At 36.9% G+C, this 13,848-nt stretch overlaps 1 protein-coding gene across 2 annotated transcripts in view; it reads left to right on the top strand.

Moving 5' to 3' along the window:
• The first annotated feature begins 3,154 nt into the window (after window positions 1–3,154).
• akap6 (A kinase (PRKA) anchor protein 6) overlaps window positions 3,155–13,848 on the top strand; it is a 131,495-nt gene continuing 120,801 nt past the window's right edge. Inside the window, exon 1 of one of the 2 annotated variants that reach the window (XM_007253777.4) lies at window positions 3,155–3,355. The gene's annotated coding sequence lies outside the window, so the exon portion shown is untranslated. Of the gene's footprint in view, window positions 3,356–12,866; window positions 13,257–13,848 lie in introns of those variants that run through there. The other variant, XM_049463301.1, reaches the window with a different exon arrangement.

Raw genomic sequence — 13,848 nt, 5'->3', positions numbered from 1 at the left:
CTAGCCAGTTAGTCTGACAAGCTAACACACTGGAGTGACAGTAGCAGAGTGTCTTGCTCTGTAAAAATAGCACTTTATCTGAGGATCTTCTGCTGTTGTTCCTCACTGTATGACTGTTTTTATCCTAGTAAAATAGAAAAACAAAAGCAAACAACCAAAGCTTTTGAAATTATTCACTCAGAAAAAAGAGGAATGTAATTACGTAATTGTTCCAAAGCTCCGGAAAAAGTTCCCCTTGTCCTCAGAGTACAGAATCATTATTTAGTACAAGTGATAAAACTCCCTAAAACACTGGATACAGGGTGCAAAAAACGTCAAGAGCAGTAATTATAACATTTTAAAATATATTAATACTGTTTTTTTGAAGGATGATATTAATGCACTGTGACTGATAAACAGCTATATAAATACTTTAATACCTCAAATGGCTTTAAGAATAACATATTGTAATTTTGATATTACACTTGTGTCTAACTTGTGCAATTTGTTAAAGAAAATCAGTGTACAGATTCCACTTTATTGCACTTAATGTGGTGAATGATGCATATAAAGTGCTTTGTTATTCGTAAGTTTATGACTGTCAGTCTGTAGATCATGTTGACTTTTACTACAGTGCCTGTGAGGTGTAAACATTTAGTTTGTTAACAATACAATACTGTGTCACACTGTGTTATTGGATGATACTACAACAGCACCCCACAATACACATATTTTTGTTCAATGTATCAGTAGAAATATTTGTATAACTCCCTATATTCAACTACTGAAATTAGCTTTATTAAAACAGTTCTACGTAGTTTATTATTATAAAGAAACTAAAGGGAATAGTTAGTTTGCTAGGTAATGTTTCTAGCTAAACAAATAGCTAATGACCCAGCTTGTGGTAGATTTCCTACCAAAGGTACAAAGTCCCCCATCACACTCAGTGTCACACTAGCTACCTAGCTATATGGCTCTTTGAATATACTGTTTGAAACTAGTTAGCTTAGGTAAAATTTGGTAGCATTAGCTAGCTAGTTGACAAACCCTAAACTAGACATAGCTAATAGCAGCTTGTTACTAGTTTGCTAAATTACTTGACTAGCTAGCTGCCAAAACCTGTTTAAATACAAGACAAAGAAATAACCAGGTTATCTGAAATTAAACTACAAATGTTTAGCTAATTAGGTAGCATAAGGTTAGCTAGTAGCTTCCTAGAATATTTATCATTAAAACTTTGAGTCAAAGGTATTGCATATTAGTTAACTAGTTAGCTAGTTACTTAACTATTAATGTTAACTATGTAATTTAGTCATTTTTTAATTTTTTTTTTATTCACAGCAAACTTTTTTTGCTATTCAGAGAAACACTCCAGCATTACGAGTAGGTATGCAATACTGTTCTCAACAATCCACTGTTTTTGTCTCATAACAAATTACATAAATAACATATGTATTCTTAAAAGTTAAACATTTTGGGACAGTTTCCCGGACAGGGGTTAAGCAGGGGTTATTCCTTTCAGTGGAAAATCTTGATTCAAAACACTATATAGTGCAGACTAGGTTTAATTGCTGTCCAGAAATCTGCTCCATAATACCTCTCTCTAACCATTCACATTTCACGAGTCAATCTAAACACAATAATCTTTTTGAATGTACACAATTTAGGTGTATTTATCAACTGAACAAGCACAGGATTCACACTGACTCAATTTTAATTATGTTTATCAAACATATTTATTTGTCTGGCAGTTTAAACTAACTACTGAAGGTTCTGTTTGTCCAAACAAAATCCTGTTTCCTTAAGAAATACATCATAGTAGCTTGTTCAGTAAAATAATAGTCATTAGCATAGCTTGTCAGTGAAACAAATTAAGCAAAGTAAGTAAATTAAGTTTTTATTTTTAAATTAAGAAGACAATTCAGTTTTATAGAGCTGTAGGGATCTGACATCACACACCATGGCTGTTGTTCTTTTTACTAGTCACTATTCATTCAATAAAATGTGTTAATTAAAGTAATTTTTTTAATCCCCTTTATAGTCTGTGTAAAATGTTAATCTTTCTGTATGTGGCTGAGTGAAACTTTTATTTATTTAAAGTAAATCAGTTTATATATATATAATATAATGATGCATGTATGTTTTCATGGGTATAATGACATCCATAGAAACCCTACTGTAATTCTGTAACTAAGGCTCAAAGAATTGTCATCCGATTCCTCTATACTTTATACCCATCAAAGCCACACTGAGCCTCCTTTAACTTAAGCTTATAGCATTGTTGCCATCCAGTGGAATTTTAAGGCAAATGCAACAAAAAAGTGACTACAGTAATGCACTTTCCATATACTGGATTTCAGTAAAAACTGTGAAACTTTTATTTAACAGTGTGATCACGAGTTAAACTTTATATTTTATGACAGTTATATATTTTATGTTATCTGTTTATTAATGGATCATTTGCCTACAAAAAAAGCATTCTGTAATTTAACACAGACATGTATTCTGTTGTGGGAGAGGCAAACACTTTACAGCTTTTAGAAAGCAGCTTTCTATACTAATTGTACTTAAAGTTGACTAAAAACAAAAATAAAAAAGTTTTGAATGTATTTATGTAAAAGAATCAGAATCAGTGGCTATATTTAACGGTCAGCTTAATAAATTAACCAATGCACATTAAGAGTAGTAATTTATTTAGAACCAAGAACTTTCTGTTATTACTATTAATACACTTGAATTGTTAATCCATACACTTTTCAAGTGTTGAGCAGTTTAAAACTAAGAGACTAACAATGCATATATTTGTAATAGTGTTTAAACAATAATGCACTAGAAGAGTTTCCTGTTACTTAACATTAATATTATAACAAAGTTATGACAAATAAAAAAGGTTAAAACAAATGAATATATTCTGGAATTTAAAAAAAACATCAGTTATCAATTTTTTTTTTAAATCTCAGGCAAACGTGTACATTTTCACATTTAGCCTGGAAAATAGTTGCCATGCTAAATAACTAATAAATAAGAAGACTAGTTAAATATATATGTGCCATGTGTGTGTTTTAAAGCAGTGCTGATGTGTTGCCTGTGCTGATGTGTTTTCACTGCTCTCCCTCTGCTCCCTTCTCTTTTTTTAGCCCCTCCCACTGGGAGCACCACACAGATGCAACCAATCTGAATTCAGCATGGCCAGTCCATCACTCCATAGTTTCCAAGGCAACAGGGCTGCTCTTCTGAAAGGCGCTGCATCATCAGCATCCGCCAGGCCAGCGCTGCTAGAGGCAGGCAGCCCCGCAGTGTCTCAGAGCAGGCACCTCCCCCACATTGCACCCTTTACTGACGCCCTGCGCGCAAGATGGAGTAGAGGTGGGACAGGGTAAGTGCCATGCTTCTCTCTGTTTCTCTGTTTTTCCCTGTTGTCATTCTGGTGCCTGGTTTCTAGAACAGGTTTAGGTAGCAGAGCTGGATGTGTGTGTATGTGTCTATGTGTGTTTGTGTGCAATCCCAAATAGTGCGAGGCTGTTGGATGCTAACTGCATTAGTGATGACTGGCAAGGCGGCTGCTCCTCTGCTTTTGTTAACGGGGCCTGCAGAGGCAGAGACTGCCGCATACACAAACAGCATCCACCAGAGGCCGGATACAGGCAGGCAGTCGGCAAGACGGTGTGTTTGTGTGCGAAAGTGTGAGGGCTTTTTTTTGGTGCTATTTTTGTCCTTGAAGGAGGGGATGCCAGAAAAAAAGACAGTGGGATGTGAACATGTGCTGTTTTCCCCACCCTCCTTCATAGAGCTGCTTAATGTATGTTTTACTGCATCTGTTCTGTGTTTATGTTTGTGTGGGAGTGCTTATGTGTGCACTGATGTGTGTGTGAGTGTATTCTATGTGCATTACTGGCATATATGCGTATATATATATATGCCATTATTCAGTAATATCAGTACGTTTACTTGATAGCTGAGTGGGGGTCATATAGGGGAATGAAGAGTTAACAGTGAGTGTGGTTTATATGGTCCAGGAGTGTACTTGCTCTGCACTTGCTCTTTTGATGTTTTCCATGCTCAAACACACTGGATTGTATTAATTAACTAATTGACAAGCCTGTTCTGAGTAAAACAGGGTGTGTTTGAGCAAGGAAATGCACTGAACGTATGCTGGGCATGGCTAATCCAGGACTGCTGGCCTAGGGGACCGAGCAAGGAACACTGCTTCCGACAGGTTCCGGCATATGGAAGCAGACAAAGCTAATCCTCTGTACATGATCTGAAGTGTAAGTGTGTTGTGAGGCGTGGCATGTCTCCCTGGACACCTTTTACATTCTGCACATGTGTGAACAGAATTTACTTCTCTAATCAAGTTTCTGTCTTCTAACACCTGGCGCTGTGCTGTATACACTATTGGTATTACTGGTGTTGGGCAGCCAGTGTGGCGGTGTGTGTCTGCAAGAGGAATTCCCTTGTTTCGCCCCCCTCCCTGTCCTTTGAGGGTTTTATTATGATGATGACGCTGTATACTGTATGGTTAAGGAGGTGTGATAGAGAGTAAGGGTGAGTTGTGAAAGAGTAAAAAATCAGGACCATTCTTTGGTACAACCACTTATTGAATTTAATGTATATTAACAAGGCTATTACTTAAAGTAGGTCTAAAGTAGATTGTATTCGACACTGATTGAACAAATAACACAATCTGCATTGCTACAAACTTATGCCATGCACTTAAAGCACATATGCAAATGATTACAGGTGTGGTCGTATTAGACACAGGGTCTTTGCAGAAGAGTGCATAAGAGTGGTTCCCCCTCTGCCCTAAAAGGCTCTCAAAGGCTACTAGTTGGTAGTGTACCTCTTGTTGACTGTTGACTGCAAGAGATGATTCTAAAACACAATCAGAGCCATTTTGCACAGTTAACTGACTTGACATACAGCATCAGCTGCTGCTGCGATGATCTGGGGAGCCATCATGTACGACAGTCGGTCACCCCTAGTAGTGATACATGAGACACTAACAGCTCAATGAAATGTGTAGTACAACCTGTGGCCATGTGTTGCTTCTCATGGCAGGGCTTTTAGCTAGCAGTTTTCAATAGGATAATGCCTGCCCACCCTGTCTCAGGAATGTCTTCACCAGATTGCAACACTTCTTTGGCCTTTCTGGTTGTCGGATTATCTTCAGTCAAACATTTATGGGACTATCTGGGAACCTACAACTGTGCAGAATGTGAAGGCCCTCTGCAATATCAATTGGCAAATGTGTCTCAGGATGCCCTAAGGAACCTCTAAGCTTCCATTTCCATTTTGTCCCTTATTATTTTGTATTCAGACTAGAAACAGTCTACAGTACTTGTGCCTCCTTTTAATTCTTTAGTTTTCCTCAATAAACTTATGTTTGTTTTATTATATGAAAATAAAGTGTAGTTTCTAAACATTTAAATCAAATAAATTAAAAGTCTTTTGTGGAGTACACACTCAGAATCTTCTGTCTATCTTTGTATTTGTCTGATCTTACTAATAAAAGCAGGTAGAAGGAGGTAGGTGACCAGGACATGGCTGCCTGACTGCACAATGACTTCTCTAAACTGAGACCACAGAAAAATGTTTGTGCCATTGATTTGTACCATGAGTAAGCATAACATAACAGCATAAGTTTCTAGCATTTTCATTCAACATAAAACAACAATAACTAGTGTTCTGTGCTTACTCCTGTGCAGATCCTTGTTAATACTCATAGATATAGAACATAGATTTAATTTATGTAAAGGCTTCAATACATGTTTGTTCTGTTCTGGTTTTGTTCTGACCTGAATCCTTCCTCTAAGCTTTTTTATTAATAATATTGGCTTTTTTGCTCCCTGTGACAAACCTATCATTTTCCATTTTGAGTGCAGAGTGCAGCCATCTCCTGGGCCATCGTTCGGACATAATGGGTTTAACTGGCCTTCAGAAGAAAGCCCATTAGGGTGTGGCAAAAAGACTTAGGCTAGTAGATCTAGCATCTTAGCCTTGATGTCACATCATTTTCAAACATTTTTCAAAGTGTGTAACCTATTAACTATTAATATGCCTTGATTAAAAGACTAGGCCTAGTAATCTTAATCCTTTAAGCTCTATGCTGTATTAGTTCAGGGGTTACACACCAATCAGCCTCACATTAAAACCACTGCAAGTGAAGTGAAGGACATTAATTATGTTGTTACAGTGGCACATGTCAAAGGGTGGGGTATGTCAGGCAGCGAGTGAACAGTCAGTTCTTAAAGTTGATGTGTTGGAAGTGGGAAAAATGGAGAAGCACAAGGATCTCAGCCACTTTGTCATATTGTGACTTGGCCAGAGCATATCCAAAACATCATTACATTACATTACATTTTACATTTGGCAGACGCTTTTGTCCAAAGCGACTTACAATAGTCAAGTACAAAGTAATAGAAGTTAAAGGTAAAACATTTTTTTAGATAGGGCTTAAAGGAGGTTGAAGGGAAATAAGATAGAGAAGTAAAGGAGGGGAAGAAGGAAATGAGGTTAGAAGTAGTTAGTGTGTTAGAGGTGTTAAGAGAGTAAGTGCTCTTTGAAGAGCTCTGTCTTCAGGAGTTTCTTAAAGATAGCGAGAGATTCTCCTGATCTGGTTGTGGAAGGTAGTTTGTTCCACCATTGGGGAACATCAGACAGGTCTTGTAGGGTGTTCCTGGTATGTAGTTGTTAGCAATTTCCCGAAGTAGGCCAAAGAGGTACAACCAGTAAACTGGTGACAGGGACATGGTGCCTAATGATGACTGATTTGATCCACGCAGGGAGGCCACACCTCAGAACTTAAAGAACCTGCTGCTGACGTTAGATAGTCTTGGTGCCAAACAACACAGATCACCTTCAGAGGTGTTGTGGTTTCCGTGCTGTTATAGGTCAGAGCTCTTTTGGTAGCACAAGGGGGTCTACACAGTATTAGGCAGGTGCTTTTTTATTTTGGCTGACTGATGTATAGATTTCTGCAGTATCTTAAAGCTGCTGTATACGATTCTGGAGTACAACTGTTTATTTTTGAGTGCAAAACGAACACACCTTTCCCTTCAGTGAGCGTTTTGGTGAGCTGTTGCTCATTTAATCTTTTAATTGTTGGATGCACGAGCACAAACCAGCTAATTCCAGCTAATTGGCTGAAATATATTGTGTTTCTCAGTCCAAGTCACTATGTTTCCATTTACAGAGCCAGAGCTGAGTATGAACTAAAGATTTTAAAACACGTTTTTAATACTTTAGTATTTAGAACCAGCCAGAGGCCCGCACTGAGCCAGCAGCTAAAGTACATGCAACGGATTATTAGCTTTATAACTGATGGACAGAGTAAATTACAGACTTGATTCACATATCATATTAAAGAGCAGAACTTACCCCATCTAAGCAGCACACCATAAACCTTCTCCATAGCCTGGCAATGTCAGAGAGTGATGACCTAAACCACAGACAGTGACTTTTACACTGTTAATATTAATATCAGAATCATATTGTATTGACTGAAATTAAAACATATATTGCTATACCAATTTTGCCCATATCTTCAAGCCATACTGCAAACAGATTGGAAGCCAGTGAACTGTCAGGAAACATTTGCTGAATTTGACTAAAACTGTAGTAGATTAAAATCACATATAGCATCTTTAAGTGCTGAGTTTCATTTTGTGTTTGTGTTTGTATTTATCATTAATATTTTTATGTTTCTTGCCCATGTTACCTTTCCTCCTAAGTGATAGCGTCTCACTTTGTTTAGTTTCAAGTGGGCTGGGTTGCCATGGCAGCACGAGAATCAGACTTGCTTAATTAAGGGTTAAGTTCAAGGGTTAATGCTCTATTGATGTCAGAGCCAGGAAGTGACTCAGTTAAAGATGACGGATCAAATGAACAATTTATCTTAATACAGCAGCATGATTCACGCTGAGAGATTGTAAGCAGCATCCTGTATCATTATATATCATGTGTGAGTCTATAACCTGTAAACACATTATAAAATGAATTGTGCTTGTTCTCTTATAGCAGTGTCATGTAGCATGTGTTTACTGCTCATAATTCATACAGATATTTAATACAAAGTTAATCTTAACAATGCATGCTGATATTATTTCAGTTACACTCATACAATGGTTTTAAAATAGCATAATTCTAAAGCATCTAAGCAACTCCCAGTGAGAGCTACCAAAACAAAAGTAAAGTTTCCATATTGTGTGGTTACTTGCAATGCAATGTTACATCTAAGCTTCTTTAAACATTGCTGTCACACAAAAACCTTATATCTAAAATGACAACCTTGTATAAAAATAGTTTTAACTGTCATTGGAAGTCAGTGTAAAAAATACAAATGTTATTGGACCAATTCTATTAGTCGATTCACCATGAAATTTTTACACAATAAAAAACTCCTGCTTGATTCATATACTTTTTTTTGTTTTTATACTCCCCCTTGTGCTGACACAACAGATCTGATGATTAGAGACATGGGCTCCACAAGATCTCTGAAGAAATCCTGTGGTATCTGGCATCAATTCTTTAGCAGCAAATCCTGTAAGGCAGGCCTTCATGGGTCGTTTTAATGAGCCATGACCCTTTCACAGGTTCACAGGTGTTTTAAACCCACTTTTAGTTAAAAAGTTTGCTATCCACGGCACACATAGAACTTCCCACAATATAACTTAATGTTTCGGAGATGCTCTGACCCAGTTAACTTGTCTTTATAATTTGAGCTTGTCAGAGTCGCTAAGATTCTCATGCTTGACCATTTTTCTGCTAGGATTTTTGAATGTTTACATGTTGCCTTAAAAATCGCATCTATGGACTTTAACCTGTTATAGTTTAAATGACCTTCATGGTTTTAATGTTATGGCTGATAAGTGTACATCCCTATATGCATTCATAAAAGTATTTTTTTCAGTTTCATCTGATTTTACAGTGCCATCAGAAACATGCTTTTTAATAATTATATATTTCTGATATTTGCGGCTCTACTTTGTGATAAAAAGCCTTTTTTCTTTTTTCATATTTTCGCTTGCATATATTTGTTGTGTATTGAATTTGGTTTCAGCTAGTCCCTCCATCTATTATGATTAACTCTGTCTGTGGGTAAATTGGAATGTTTGTTCACACTCTGCTTACTGCTAAATTGTTATAAATTGCCTATAACTTTTTCATTTTTAAGCATTTTAATTAGTAGAAGAGATGTGTAGGTCAGTTGTGGAATATATCATTAATCATGCTTTTGTAATTATTGAGCAAAATTGAGAAAACATTAAAGTGTGCTCTTCTCTCCCCTATAATCACACTTAAAGTCTGTTTTGTCCTGTGTGTGTTTTGTGTACAGCCACATAGATAACAAATGGGATTTGAAATGACCTCTGTTTCACTCTCTGTGCTGAGATGGGTAACTGTACTCATGAAACAAGGCCACACTGGCTGCTGACTCACTGTATTTAGCTTTTCATTTCAGGTAATTATTTCTGTCATATTTTTTACTTGACATTTAGCTACTGATTATGTTTGTTATTGTTTGTCTAGGTTTATATCAAAGCAGAGGTTTAAAACATTTCCCCTCCATACATTAGCCCATACCTGTCACATGGACAAGATGTAAATATAACTGAAAAGTATTTAGGTTAATATGTTGCATTAATCTAAGAAATGATGAAACAACAGAAAATATATCCAGCTCATCCTTCCCCCAGAGTGGCGGATGTTGCGGTTTGTGAGGTCATTACCTCGCTTCCATGAATTATTGAGGACCACCTGATACTTCTTGGAGTGGGCCTTTCACTGATTAGCTTAGCATTGCTGCTTATTCTGTTCTGTGGATTTGTACATTATGTTTTATATTGGATTGTGAATCTCCACAGGCTGTTTTGGCCACTGTTTTTTCTCATAGAGAAACCGACATGACACATTACAAAAGTGCTTTTCTGTGACAGAAAAATAGTGTACATTAATAGTTTACATTTATATCATCCCTGTCCATAAAGAAAACAAACTAACTAAAAAACTGACAAAAATAATCAGACAAACCTAAAATTCACCTCTGAACTTTGCAAAAGAAGGCAAATGTTAATGTAATGAAAATTAATCAGCTGAGATTTGAATGACAGTGATTATATTAATGTTTCTTGTTCTTGTATTTGTGAGTTTAGTTCTGTTAAACATGAATGAATCATTCTGAATTAGTGTGATCTATTCTAAGCACATGTTACAGGAAATACTCAAGTAATGGTATTACAGGCTGCCTGAGTCAGTAGAGAAGGAACAGGGGTAATGTATAGAAGAGAGTTAGGTGAAAAGGTCAGTGGTTTCAGATGAATAGGAAATGAGAAGGTCAGTCATTTCAGAGAAGAAATGGTGGAATATTCCATATGAAGCTGTACAATAAACCATTATTTCACACGCAATTAAAGCGTATAATACAGTGGTGACTTGCGTCAGAAGCTTTCCAGCACTTATTACAGCCACTTCTCATTCAACTGCTATCTGTTACAATCACTAGCCTTGTACTGATCTTCCTTTTTGCCTCCCTATAGACCTTCTCAGTCAATATTGAGTACTGATCACATAACAGCGTTTTTTAGATCAGTAGAATTAGTGGAGATCGAAGGTTGTAGTAAAGCATGAACAGCACAATGTCCTTTAAAAGTGAAGCCCTTCTTTTTTCCCTCTAAACTGTCTTTTCATCTCCAGTGTCTGATTCCAACAGTTCCTGTACTAATATTGTTTTATTATTTATTTTATTATATAGTTTATTGTTAGCAAGTCAGCTAATGTTGGTGGGGTTAGACATGCTGGAGTTGGTAGTGTTTGTACTCGCCTTTCTTTGCCAGAGTGCCCACAATATTTTGAACAGGATCGTATTAGCTTTGATTTGTCTCTTCAGCAAACAAATGAACATAGTTTTGTAATAAAATCCACAAACCAGTGTTTCCTCTATATTTTTTTTTCAGCAGCGTGGAGCATCATCACAGCTCCACTTCCATTGCATCCAATGTTTCAATAGAAACCCCTTTGCAGACTTTTAGTTAATGTTTTTTAGTTAATGTTTTAGTTAATACACTGTGAACTGACTATAATTATGAAAACTTTATATTTATCATACATACTGGGTGTCTAGTGGAAAATTCTGCTTAGCTTCTGGTCCTTTTAGACTGTGCTGTAAATTCAATGAAGGCAGTCTGGGACACTTGGTTTGGGAGAAGGAGGCAGGTTTTTCAAATATGTAAGGGACTTGCTAATTTAATGAAACAGTAGATATTTTTAAATTCAGTTCTATAAAACAGAAGGAAATGGAACCACACTGTCAATGCCTGTCAAATATTAAAAATATTTATTTTGTGTGTAAAATCATATTACATATCACAAACAATAAATAGGGAAAGAACGCACAGTGTACAAAAAAGTAGGTTATTATTAATGTGCTGTTACAATTTAATAATGACTGAAAGTGAGGATGTTAATCAATCAGGTCTGACTGATACCCAAATTGTTTAATATTTAATAAGGTTCATATCAGTGCCAATACCCAGCCAGTATATCAGATTAACACTTTTCGCACAGGCACATCTCACACTGACCTCTTGAAGGTCAGGAACAGCTGGAGATGAGCTGGTCCTCAGCCTGTGGAGAGCTGTAGAGAAAGAGTGAGAAAAAGAGAAAGAAAAGCTAAAGAGAAAGCTTTAGAGGAAACTCTGCACAGAGATGGAAGGGGAGGTGGGTTGGGGGTTGTAGCTGCCTGAAGAATAGTGAAGGATAATGAGCAGTGTTTTGGCAGTGTGCTCTTTTTTTGGCATCACTGTCTGCAGCTTAATCCCCATAGAATGAAATGACATCCCCCTCATTCAGTTTTTGGAATTAAGAATAGTTACTATTCATCAGTTACAGTATTACAGGAGTGTAATTAGGACTTTTTCACATAATCTGTGATTATGGAAATGTAATGTAAGCCATTAGGGATAGTAGCACGTTTTCTTGCTTCTGCCAACAAATGTAGCAGGTCAGATATTTTATTCAACACTCAAACATCCAGCTAAAAAATCCACTGTAAAAAGGGTGCCACATTCATTAGTCATCTCTCCAGATAAATCAAACTTTCAGTTTTGTTCCTCTTTAATATGTATCTGAGTAATATTTAGAAAAGTGGTGATTTTATTATACCATGTCTGCCTTCCGAAAAGAAACAATAAATAATTCAGGGGATGTGGGCCAGAGCCCCCGGGAGAAGAATCCTCACATTGTTTCCCTGCAGCTCTCTCAGCTCCTCGATGCTCTCTGGCTATAGCGAGTTTATTATTTTGGCTCAATCATTACAGTGCTTCAGTTTACAGATACTGTAACTGTACAGTACGGCCAATTTGCTGTGGGTTTGGTAGTGAGCAATTATATATTCTTTTGCTGTGATTATAACATGTTTTCCAACACACATTTAGACCCATTATAAAACGACTATAAACAACAACAATTGTACAGAATCTTTACAGATTGCATAGAAATTTTAAACATTTAGTCATTCTGATTTATGTGTTCTTTCTGTTTATTTTTAACCTTTCCTATCCCTTCCTCATCCCAGACAGTATGTAAACAATATGTAAACAGTAGACAGTAAATAGTGAATGAACTACTGGTGCAAAATAGGGTAGAACTATAAAAGAATACAGTGTTATCTTCATGCAGTAATCTCACTCTCTGTTCTGTGATGTCATTCTCATCCTGTCATGCACAGGAAGTAATATCTGAAGCATCAGAAGGATTGAGGCTGCTCTCAAAGCACATACTTCAAATATCCCTCAGGAGAGAGGGAAGTAAGCAAGTTGAGGGTTTGTTGGTATCGCATTATTTACTGTTTAATGTGTAAAACAGGCCAGCCTGATGACTTTACTTACACTCAAAATACTCCCCAAAGTACTTGATAGTCACTTGATAGTTTTGGCTTTTTGCCCTCCCTTCAATACAGTTCTCTCTCACTCACTCTCTCTCTCTCTCACTCACTCTCTCACTCTCTGGCCGTCTTTTTCTTTCTCTCTCGCTGTCTCATTCTCCTCTTTTCCCCTCCCTTTCTCTTTCTCTCATGTGGGTAATAGCAGTGCCACGCTGTGGCAGTCACTCTCACAGCAGGAGGACAAGAGGCGAAGGCAGGAATGAAAGAGCAGTTTCTTTCTCTAGGGACTGGATGGAGCTTATGCTCTTCAGGCAACAGGAGCATCCAGGATTTCCTTTTAAGGCTGGAGGGATGTGTGAAAGCAGAGTGAGGCTGTCCTCCACTGAACAGGACTGTGGTATGTTTTGGTCTGCCAAGTCGTACTGCGTAGAGCTGAGGCCTATTTAACACTGACAAATTAGAACAGTTTGACTTAGAATACAAAAGCAAGCATCATCTTGTATCATGTATCTTTAAGAACTGCTACTATGTGGTATACATAGATATGTTTGGGCACCTCTGGTTACTGTCTGTTACTGTAAATCGTTATTATCTTATTCAGTTTCAAAAAATAAAAACGGGAAAACTTTGGGCATTCTGTTAGAACAGGTCAGTACTTAGTAACAACCCTATGGCAAATAAGACAGCTTGTAAACACATTTGTAACCAGTTAGTGTCTTTCATTTCTTGTTTGGGGCTTAAAAGCTTTGAGTTTTGTAAAAATTCTTTGACTTTCAGAAAATATTCTTTTGAAGTCTATCTGCAGATTTTATTAATATTTAGACAGTAGTCCTATTTTAACCTCATCAGTCCACAGGATTGTTTCTAAAAAAAGATATCAGTCTTGTTTAGATATGTCTTTGTCAAATTTTGATGCTGACAAGGTAATGACAAGGCATATAGGGATCAGGCATGTATTGGATGACAAGTTGGATGATATGCAACAAAGA

Source organism: Astyanax mexicanus, chromosome 14, assembly GCF_023375975.1.
Source record: "Astyanax mexicanus isolate ESR-SI-001 chromosome 14, AstMex3_surface, whole genome shotgun sequence".
Classification (NCBI taxonomy): domain Eukaryota; kingdom Metazoa; phylum Chordata; class Actinopteri; order Characiformes; family Acestrorhamphidae; genus Astyanax; species Astyanax mexicanus.
This window is presented reverse-complemented; position numbering and strand designations above follow the sequence as displayed.